General features: G+C 41.0%; 1 long non-coding RNA gene across 1 annotated transcript in view; it reads right to left on the reverse strand.

Annotated features, from left to right (window-relative positions):
• LOC146889372 (uncharacterized) overlaps positions 1-12,248 on the reverse strand; it is a 49,926-nt gene that overhangs the window by 16,076 nt on the left and 21,602 nt on the right. The gene's annotated exons all lie outside the window — the stretch shown is intronic.

Consider the following 12,248-nt stretch of genomic DNA (forward strand, 5'->3'; position numbering starts at 1 on the left):
TGGCCACAAAACTGATGCTGGGTGTTTGAGTCCAGGAAGAAGAGTCCAAACTGGAAAATGTCTTGGTCCTCTCCCACTCTCTCTCCATGACTTCATAAAGTTGGGGTGGGGGCGGGTGCGAGGCACATGGCTTCTGAGGTCCTTGTCCTGAAATCCCAAAGAAAAGCAGAAGCAAGCGTGTGAAGCGGAGAGACAATACAGACGACAGTACAAACAGCTCAGTGACCCTGTGAGCACAAACACTGCCGTTGTAGAGCGACCCTCGCAGAATGGGTCTTCGCGGGGTTCATACCAGCAAATGAACGCATGTGAGAGCGAAGAGGGAAGGATGTTCCGTTCTTAATGAACAACAGGCACCAAGAGAGGAGGGAAGATCCCTTGAGATTCATGGGAAAGATTCCTGTCGTAAGTGGAGGAGAGGCATCAGACTGTCTATCTATAACCCAACACTTACCAGGCTGAGCCTAGGGCCTCTAGATTTCAAGGCCAGCCTGGACTGGAGAGGGAAACCCCGTCTCAAAATAAAACGAGGGCAGAATATGCTAGTCAGCGCCGGAACGTTTGCCGAACATACAAAAGGTTCTGGGTTGGGTCCCCAGCACATGGGGGTAAAAATGAAAAATAGCAATATTAGAATTCTGCGTAATGAAATCAGGTTAAGGCACGACTCTTAAATCAGTCCCGTGAGCTATTATTAAAGGCTCCATAAAACCATGTTGCCTGAAATGTAGGTTTGCCTGGCTCAGACTCCTGAATAGTACTAGTGAGGAGGTACCCCAAAGTTAAGACGGACCAACAGTGACATCTGCTGCCAGGGACTTATTTTGAAAGCGGGCTGGCTCAACATTTGCAGGCAGAGTCCTGCCAAACCACTGGGCTTGGGCCGTGATGAGTCAGCACCCCCGAACTCCTGTTTGTCATTTACGCTATTAGAAGATTTTTCCAAGGGGAACACAGAACATGGGGAAACAAGAGAATGTTTGAGACTGTAACTAAAACAAACAAAAACAGTGGAGACCGAGGCATAAATGATGAGAAAAAGACCCCACTTTATCCTTCCTCGTCCTGTTTCCCTTTGGCTAAGTAAGCGCAAATTAATTCTGTAGCTGCGAGCAAGCATGAACACGCTTTCAGTGAACAGGATTAACTTAATCATTGCCAGCTTCAATGGACTCCAACATAATAGCCAGGCTAGAGAGAAAAAAGGCCAAGGATCAAAAGAGATTATGCACAAAATTTTAGAATAATCTCTGCTTAGCAAACCACTTCCTAATTATCTATCTGTTTACCTGGATTATACCTCTTGAAACAGCTACCGGCCCTCTGGCATTTTCTTTTACTTTTGTGAAAGTCGATGGAACATAAGGTTCGAATCAAGCACTCTGTTTAAAATAATCATAACCGCTGCCAGTACAAAATGCTCAACGTGATTTAATTCTATAAGCCAGAAAATATGAAAGGAAAAAGTTCGTTTATTTGTTTATAAAAATAGCAGATGATAATGAATTCAATTACTGGGGAAAAAGCTGAGCATAACCACTATTTCATTTGAGGAATTCCTGAGTTGGGGCTTCCATTCCAGGGTTGCCACCACACAATGTGGCCTCTTGAGCGAATTACGCTTCTCTGGGCCTCATTTTCTGTGCTATAAAATGAAAAGATTGCACTGTACGCAGGACGGCAGAAGGACTGTCGCTCTTCTCCTTCTTGAATTTGACAATGCCGGCTTACCAGTTAGTCACAGACCTGCAAGAAGACTCCATGCGAAGACTTCCTGGCCGGATGTGCTGTGAATGACAGGAGCGTGGATTGTCCATGTGTACCTCATGGATGCTCTGGTCTACTGTGGATGATGGAAGCATGAACTGTCCATGTGGAGCTCACGGATTGTTGTAAAAGGAGCGAGTGGGCTGCTTTTCATCCCCCGGCTCCCGGCCGCCCGGCTAGCTTTACCCAAAATAATTACACAAAAATCTGTATTAATTTAAACACTGCCTGGCCCATTAGTTCTAGCCTCTTATTGGCTAACTATCACATCTTGATTCAACCCATTTCTAATAATCTGCATGTCACTTGACTGTGGCTTACCGGGATGAGTCTAACCAGTATCCATCTCGGAGAGGAGAGCCATGGCATCTGCCTGACTCTGCTTTCTTTCTCCCAGCATTCTGTTCGGTCTACTCCACCTATCTAAATTCTGCCCTATCAAAAAGTCAAGGCAGTTTCTTTATTTGACCAATGAAAGCAACACATAGAAAGAAGACCCTCCTACATCACAGATGGTCTGGTCTACTGCATACAATGGAACTGTGGAGTCTCCATGTTAACTGGTCTACTGTGTACAATGGAAGTGTGGAGTCTCCATGTTAACCTCACAGATGCTCTGGTCTACTGTGGACAATGGAAGCATGGATTGTCTCTGTGCATCTCACAAATGCTCTGGCCTCAGGCAAGAAGATCTTGCTCTTCTTTTGGAACTGTAGATTGCATTATCAGCTGTCTGTTTAGTATCCATCATGGTTTCCCTCTACAAGGTGCTCAACAACTGTAATTTCTAGAATTCACTATTTTAAAAACCAGGAAAACATAGGAAATTTCCCGGAGTCAACACAAAGTAACATAATATCCCACCATTCTCTGTCATAAATGATCTTAGCTTCTCATATTTTAGATCATACCCTAGCCCCTCCTGAAACAGAAAAGCCATCCATTATGGCCTTGCTGTGCCTTAGCTGTAAGTATTTAATACACACACATGTCTACATAAAGGAAGAATGACTGTTTTGACATGAAATTCTAGGGCCTATACAAACATGAAAGGGCACTGCAGAAACCCTGGTGCAAAAATATTTGAGAAAGTGCTTTTTCCCCTTACAGTTTGATCTCAGTTTCCCTTCCCTTCTCTCCTCCTAATCCCTCCTCCACCTCCTCTCCACCAACACCCCAACCCACTCCTCCTGTGTCTCTGTTCAGTAATGGGAAGACCTCCCATAGATATCAACCAAGCATGGTATATCAAGTTATTATCAATGGACTAAAGGATTGTACTTTACAGATTAAAAGTGATAAATGATAAAAAGGTGACACATAAAAGTCATATTAAAGTTAAAAGAAAACATACTTTTTATTAATTAAATACAGAATGGCACTAAATCCAAATCCATGTTCACAGGACACTGTGATGCACCAATTGGATGTCTGGTTGTTGTAACCACTATAATGATAAGAGTTATACCCAGTATAAGGGAGGATTCATTCTGAAGACTAGCTGATGGTACACAGTTTATAAATGATATGAACAATGAATTCAATGAAGCATGACTTTAGCCATGCTTTAGGTCAGAGTATCCATGTTGGGCAGAAAGCAAACACTCTAACTTTCCATTAGAGTACACTAACCCTTCCTATCAGAGAGCAAAACCATCAGCAGTCTTCAAAAGTGGTCAATAATTACAGGTTTGCACACTGTTTTCAGGGACACACAATTGCCTTTGGAAAATTACTCAGCAAGATAGTTTGATTTTAAGAAAGAAGAACAGATACAAGAATGGAACCACAGAAGAAAAATGAGTGCTGGCAGTCAAAAATTATATTTCATATCAAAATTCTATGTGGTCTTGTGATTATCTGGTTGATTCATCTGTGTTTACACATCTGGTCTTCATTTATAAATACCTTCTCCAATTACTGAGCACCAGGAACACACTGACAGATCAGTCTAATTTTAAAAAAGCTGGTAACTGGAGCTAGAGAGATGGCTCAGCAATCAAGAGCACTTGCTGCTCTAGCAGATGGCATGTTTAGTTCCCAGCGTCAATATGGCTTCTTACAGCTATCTGTAACTTTGGTTCCATGGGCTCCTACGCCCTCTTCTGGCCTCTGAGGGCATTGGGCACATACGTGGTGCACAAACGTACATGCAGTCAACCAAGCATGCACATAAAACAAAAACAAATAGTAATAACTTCTAAATGAATAGTTGATTGAATATAGGCATATAAGTAAATCAAAATACAAAATCACAAAGTACACGCACATTGTGAGCAGGACATTTCTTTTCTTTCATGGGAAGGATAGCAAGAGATCAAAGATCAGAAAGGCATAGAAGCACAAGAAGGAATCGAGGATCAGTGTGTTCCTACAGACACCAATTACTGATATGCTATTTACATAATGTTAAAATAGTAAAAAACGATAAACTTGACATTATAGAGCCACTCATATGTAAGATACCGCTAGAAAGAGGACGATCGGCAATTACTGAAAAAGAGTGCTCACGGAAAGCAAAGCCCTACATTATATTTCATACCTACTGTTCTGCAGCAGGATCATTTGGAGGTGTGAGGACCCACCGTGATATCATGCACTGAGCCTGAGGAAGAAAGATCTACAGAGTGCTGTTCAACATGCGCTCTGTGACTAACTCTGTAGGGAAAGCTGAGCCGCGACTGTGGTCACACTCCACCAGCCAAGAGAATGTTTCCAGGGTCCAGTTGTTCCAGCACCAAGGCACTTTACAGCATGTCCCCACCGCTTTTTGGTCCTGTGGCCAGGAGACTGCTGAGAAAATATTATTCGCCAGAATTAGACTGGACCAGTCAACTGCCTGGTTGTTCCCTCAAATCATCTCAAGCCATGTCGGCAACTGAGCTTACCAGATGTTTCTCATTTCTCTACCTTATGAACTATGAGTTGAACTTTTTTCCTGGCTTTGAAATATTTTAAACAAATAACTTTCTGGGATGTCTCTTGAAACTTACATAATAAAGTCCTGAGTAGTATCATAATAAGAGTTCAGGCTCTCCTGAGCTGACACAGGCTTGTCCTGCTCACTGCCTCACACATTCTTTTGATAAGGTTTTAAGTTCAGGAGCCTCATTCCAATCTAGGAAGTCCCATTAAGCTAACGAATTGCAAAAACCACTAAAATTTTGAAGATACTATACACCATCTGCTGATGTATTCAGTAAGATTCGTATCACATGAAATTAAGACTTCACATGTGCAATAATCACCAATTTATACACCTTTCAAATAAGCGCTATGCTGTAGAAAGCTATCCAAAGATTTTGTACATACTTTAAAAGAAGCATACAAGCATAACAACAAACAAGTTTTCATTAATAGGCAATGACGGTAAATTTTATATTGTGTCCAACAGAAATGCTACACAGACTGTAACACAACTGTACCCATAATAATTAAATGAATAAGAAATAGGCTAGCATAAATATATGATTGCAAGTATATACAAATGCCTTCATCTACTGTTTAATTTTGGAGCTGTAGATTTTACTTCAATGTCATGTACAAGAATTCTTAATTTGAATATAAGTAGTTTTGGAGGAATGAAAATTCCTCCAAATGAAAATAAACCAAATGTGAGGGGTTGAGAAATCTACACACATGGATTAAGAGTAAGGAGGTGGGAAGGGAGGAGGGAAAAGACAAAGCAAGCAGCCAATGAAATCCCTGCTTCCCAAAGACCACGTGAACCAGGCTCTGACTCTCATCTGGACAACTTTCAACAGTGCTACCAACACCGGTCTCCATTCAGATTCTTGGCGACTTCTCAGGAGCAGCATTTGACCCTTGAATATGATTCTCCTCTTCCATGAATTATCTTGTCCTGATTCCCAGTGTGGTCTCTATCAGCTCTCTCAGCTCCCCGGCACCTCAACACCTCCCTTTTCCCCCAGAGTTAAGTCTTCAAGGTTTTGGCCACAGGTTCTCCCTATAGAGTGGGAATAGGTTCTCAATGTCTTACCATATCCTATGGAGACATAATATCACTTACATTTTATTTATAGATGATCTCCAGTCCTGTTTCTCTAATCTCATACTATCCCTCATTTCTCTTTTCCTCCCGTTCCCTTCCCCAATTTGTATCCACTCTCTGGCTGGCTACAGAGAGCTTCCTTCAGTTGCTGTATGTATAAAATGCCAACCTAATCTTAATCTCCCCCAGTCTCTCCTTCTTTGGTGGTATGTGTGTATGTATATATTGTGTGTATGTGTGTGTAATGTAATATTTATAAGCATATATGTACATGTGTACATTAATTTTAAAATTGAATTTTAGGTTCTTCATAGTTAAAAACTAAATTTTTAATTAGTTACTTCTGCCTACATACCTTTTAGCTAAGATTAGTGCTTTACACTGGATTTTTACTCAAGTGGTAGTGGACACATTTTTGTGAGTAAATTATTTTCCTCCATATATGTTATACTTAACACACAATTTAATATGCATAATAATATCTAAGAAATTGGCTTGCAAGCCATTGATTGACTGATTGGCTTTTGATACAAGCTAGACTACAATGGATTTGAAATGGTCTATATGCTGATTACTTGTTTAAATGTCCTTCTTCCTCATTAGGCTGATTTTTGGGGGGCTAGGGCTAAGATGCTGTTTTCACATTCCAAAGGACTAACTCCAACTAGCTCCTTATATTTATCTTTGTTAAAAGAAAGTGTAGGGCTGGAGAGATGGCTCAGTGGTTAAGAGCATTGCCTGCTCTTCCAAAGGTCCTGAGTTCAATTCCCAGCAACCACATGGTGGTTCACAACCATCTACAATGAGATCTGGTGCCCTCTTCTGATGTGCAGGCATACAAACAGACAAAATATTGTATACATAATAAATAAGTAAATATTTTTAAAAAAAGAAAGCACAATGCAAAAATTTTCTAACATTTTTCTAAGCAGTACCTTACTATTTAATAAACTGACTTATTTCTATTAAAAGAAGAATGCACACTTGCCCAAGATATGATTTGTCTTTCACGATTGCATCAGGGTGACGAAAGGCTACAAAATCACATAAATGACTGAATAAATGTTTTATTACACAACTTAATTATTACTTAAGAGTCTGGGAAGTAGACTAAAATCTGCAGCTGAAACTTTTCTGAAGATTCCCCAAGTCTCTTGAGCTATACTGAGGGTCACTGGAGAAAGGAAGCCAATGTGAACTTCAAGCCAGCTCTCATATAACTTCTCGGAAATCTGTCTCGCTATTGTGGGTGTTTAGGTGGCAGCTTTGGTACCAGTCTTGAAACATAGACATTACCACTCACCATCTCTTAGAGCTCCATGGTGTTACTGATTAGTAGCCTCTTAGCAAACCCCACCCTCTCCAGAGCATTGCCAGGAAACAGAGTAGAACTCTTAGCTCTCTATGTACCAGGGACCTTTCTGCTTCTCCCCTCCCTCCACAGTCCATTACTTTTTATCCTGAAAGCAGCCATCCCTTCAAATATCCAGCCAAGACCCTTTCCCGTGTCTTTACATCTACTTTGGTTTACAGATCGCACAAATCTCCCCTCATTTATGAGGTTTAAATTTCTAGAACAAAATCCAAGTGTTGATCTTTCACTGAGCTAAACCTATCCCTTGAGAGATGCTGAGTTCCAAACCAAATGTTTAAAAAGAAAGATGAAAGAAGAACACAGCACATTCCTCATAAACTATGTTATTCTACCAACAAATGGTTCAGGTCTCTTCCCGGCCCATCCATCATTGGTCTCTTGTCTTCCCTTTTCCAAGTTCATTCTGGTTGTAATTTCATTTCTTAACACCCTGTCCTTGGCCTTATCAGCTAATTCCTGAATTACTACAACAGCCTCTTTGGAATCCTACCTCATTCTGCCACTCCTTTCTTCTAGGGAAGCCTTTTCCATGCATCTGTAAAATCCTTCGCTGGTTGTCACAAAATAAAACTTCCTCTCTGACTTGAAAACCACACATGCAAGTTGCCTCAGTCTAACTTAATTGGCCTGGTTCCCAACATTCAGCCTCTTTTCCAAGGAGATCAACCATTGATTTGTCTCCATACATTCCTTACACACGTATGTAGCTTTACTATAACTCACATTGCTACTATCATCTCATCTTTTATAAAGTTTATCCAATGTTTAGAACCAATCTAGATGAACCACTGCCATTTTCTCTGCTCCTGTGCAATGCAGTTAAACCATAGGGACCAAACTGTCCATTTTGGTGTGTAATCTGTTTTATATGATGAACCTATTTCTTTCATTTGACCTTTTGGATGTTCCATACATTGCAAACATCTTGAAGATAGGCTGTTTATCTTCTTCCTTGGCCTCACCACAGAAATAGATAGGTTATAGGCAATTCATGTGAATGACCTACCAATGGCGCCTTCTCAAGCCACTTATTTCCCCACCTGTAACATTTACACATATTTCCTTCTATGACACCTTTCCCCAAACCAAGACACAGCAAAAATACTTTATAGTTAACACAGAAATTTACAATTTAAAACTTAAGTGTAGAACTGATGGATTTCAAAACAAAGATTTAAAACCCAAAATAGAATTAGTAAAAGTCATAAAGTCTAAAATCTAGAATATAAAATAGATATGATAATCAATGAAAGATAATAAAAATATATTAACTTTTATATTTAAGGAGAAACATTTTTAAGATTTCTTTTATTTTTCATAGTATAATGTAATTATATCATTCCCCCACCTTTCCTCCCTTCAAACCTTCCCATATACCCCATAAAATTCTCTTTCAAATTCAGAACCTCTTTTTTCATTAATTGTTATTAAATACATATATATTTAATAACTAATATAATATATATTTTATAAATAACATGTTATAGTGTCTCTTAGTTGTGTAATAAGAGTCTGGGGAAACAATAAAATACACTGTTTATGTGAGTCTCTTAGCAGGGACTCCACCTACCATGTTCCGACATGAGCTCCAAGCAGGAGCAAAAAGACTCTCAGGCAAGTCTGACAACTACAGTTGTGCTGTTTCGAATCTATTACCTTGGGAATGAACAAGCACTTCTCCAAATCAACAGTGGCATGAAGAACAGAGGTGTGTTTTCAAACATGCTTTCAGGACCTACCAGTGAATAGGAAGTGAAAGACCTGGATAAATCCAGATCCCCCTAACAGGAAAATAGAGCCAAAAATCTAGCAGGAAGAGAAGAATCAGAAATCTAAGGTTAACAAGTTTCAGGGTTCCAGGAACTAGCTGAAGATAAAGGTGGATTTGTAATCTTGAGAGTAATCTTGAGAGACAAAGAGATTCCCCCTAGTAATTGTCACCCCCTAGTAATTATCACCGGAATAGGAACTAGCTGATTACGACCTTTGCGAATGATCTTGAGAGGCAGGGAATTGCCCCTTTGTAATCATCACTGGAATTTTCTGAATCTTCTGTGACATCCTCCCTGCCCCGCCTTTCAAATTACTGGGCTATGTGGTTTCTTCCTATAAAAACTACTTCTCCCGGTCACTCAAGGTCAAACTCTTCCCCTGCGTGGGTTATGAGCCTCAGCCCCAGTGCACTGGTCCCCGTCTTGTCGTCTTGTCATTAAACCTTGTGTGATTGCAGCAAGGACGGTCACTTGTGAGTTACTGGGGGGGTTTGCGTCTTCCCGAGGCTCGAGTGAGAGTCTCCCCAAATCGGGGGGTCTTTCAGAAGCTAGAACCTTAGAACCTTAATTAAGTGACTTAGTAAAACCTATTTATTTTTTCTTAAAGAGAGAGAGAGACAGAAAGAGAAAGTCCACAAACCATCCTGCAAAATGAGCACAGAAACTTTTGTCCCTGTGAAAAGGAGTTGTTTAGAGTGGAGTTTGAGTTATAAATCATCATCAAATTCTAATGAAAGACCCCCGAGGGAGGGATGCCTTCCTTCGGGAGAGACCCCGTGCCCAAGGATCAGTCTAGACCTTGGATGCAAACAGCAAGAGGTTTTATTCGGATACACAGGTACCTGGGGCGACAAAGTCTCTCGGAGGACTTGCGTGCCGTCAGGCTGAGGCTAGGGGTTTTTATAGGAGAGCAAAAGCGCGGGTACAGGAACCAGGTGCATGGTTACGGGGATTCATTCCATTGGTCAATTCAAACAAGGCTATGAGCTCATGTTGGGTGGTAAATTCTTGACCTTTCACCTAACTAACAATGAGGGGACCGCTCTGGAATTTCCTGTTCCTCTTATCTCTCCCTCCTTCCCTAGCTGGAGACCAGATGTCTGATTGTAGATATCCTGACTCGTGACAGGCCCTGACTTGTTTGTGTCTTAGGCCTTGCAATCTTTTCTTCACTTATACTATACATCCAAATGTATTGCCTAGGAAACATCAAATTTACTGAGTCAATTGACTGATTGCCTTCTAGTTGATCATCATCAAAATCAAAATCATCATCAAAAGCTTAAGCAAGACTTAAGAGTTGAAAACACAATTTCTAAATAGACTTGAGTCCACTTTAAGAAACATGATGAAACACTAATCAAGTTTGACTTAGAATATAGTGTCATAGTTCAAAAACAGTCCCTAGAAAAGTTTAATGCCAGTATAATTTATTTTACTGGCTATGAATATAACCTTGGCATAATAACATGAGAGTGTACAGTGTAACGTAACACAATCATCGGGGTTAAGAACAGAATGATCAATTTTAAGATATTTATTCTGAAACAAGTTAAGATGCAAAGACTATGGGAAAATGAGGAGGCAACTGCTTTAAGAGACTTTACAAAAATTAACTACGCTGTACAATTTTAGGAATCTATCAATTGCTATCATCATTAACAAATCCTCAAAGGAAAACTTTTACATACATCATCTTTGGATAAAATGATATAATGGATTAAATGGCAGCCAGGGCATAAAAGAACATAGTATTACAAATGTGTCAGTGTATGGAAAAGTTTTCAACTTATCTCTTTTTTCTCTATAGTTGATAATTTTAATACTGATTTCTTATACTAAAAAATTCTAACAAAAATAATGTTTGGAAGGTTTGATTGCCAGTTCTACAGAAAATAAAATAAAATAAAAGGGAAAAGCCTTTTAAATGTAACTTTAACTTTTTTTTATTTTTCCATTCAAAAACTTACACTTTCTCCCCTCCTCCCAATCCCCTCCCGTTCCTCCACTCTCCCTCCTTTCTCCCCTTCACTGCTTGAGAGAGAGCCTGGAACCCTGCCCTGTGGGAAGTCCAAGGCCCTCTCCCCTACATCCAGGCCTAGGAAGCTGTGCATCCATATAGACTAGGGTCCCAAAAAGCCAGAACAAGCTGTAAAAACAAGTCCCAGTTCCTTTATCAATGGCTTCTCAGTCAGTCCCCATTGTCAGCCACAATCAGAGAGTTCGGTTTGATCATATGCTCATTCAGACCCAGTCCAGCTGGATTTGGTGAGCTCCCATTAGATCAGGCACACTGTCTCAGTGGGTGGACCAACCCCTCGCAGTCCAGACTTCCTTGCTCGTCTTCTCCCTCCTTCTGCTCTTCAGCTGGACCTTGGGAGCTCAGTCCGTTGCTCTGATGAAGGTCTCTGTCTCTATCTCCATCTTAAGCAGAAACATGGCATTCTCTTCGCCCCTTGCTCCTCTCCTAGATTTCCCAGCAGCCTCCTGTCAACCAATGACACCGAGATGACAATGATGGGAGACCATGGCTCACTTGTTCTCATCTCACGCTCCGTGAGCATCTGTTGAGAGCACACCTTTATGATGAACTACCTGTCTGGGTGCAAAGCTCTGCAGCCGCACCCTCTCTGCCAGAAATTTTAAAAATAACTTTGATTTATAACTTTTCTGGCAGACATAGTATTAACTTTATATGCCTGCTGTTAACTGCCAAATGTAAGCAACAATTTATTTCCTATAACCACATCCTATTCTGTAGGATCCTGAGATTTCCCCCTGCTCCTTGAGGTGCAAATTGCAAGGACTGTTTTGGTTAAGCAAATAAGCTTCCTGTTAATTTCTGTGCTTGTTCCGGTTTTAGCCTGGTGATTTAGCCTAGGGCTTTGTTATATCTTTGGTATGGCAATTTCCCACCTGCCCGGGAGAGTTCCTACAGGCACCAGTTTCTCTCTCACTGTCTGTCACTGCTCCCTCTGCCTCCGACCCCCTGCCTGGGAAGAAATTCCCCCACAGCGCCAGGCTCCTCGTGCTGTGCTTTCCCCGTCTGGCTGGGAGGGGATTCCTCTTCTGGGGCATAGGTATATTTGCAGAAAACTAAATAAAGGGGCATTCGGCTATCTCTTGATGAATGACCCGGGTCTCTTTGTGTGTGCGTCTTTTGTTCAATCCCCAGGCCTTTGCCCAAGCTCGTGGTCGGTACGGAAGGCGCAAGGCGCGCAAACCATACCGGGAGGGTGGTACAGAACCGGGTGCCTACACTATTCTTCTAAGTAAACTTAATGCCTGCTTACTGAGGAGATGCTCAACGGAAAACACTAAG

This window comes from Myodes glareolus, chromosome 27 (genome assembly GCF_982192425.1).
Source record: "Myodes glareolus chromosome 27, mMyoGla1.1, whole genome shotgun sequence".
Taxonomy (NCBI): Eukaryota; Metazoa; Chordata; class Mammalia; order Rodentia; family Cricetidae; genus Myodes; species Myodes glareolus.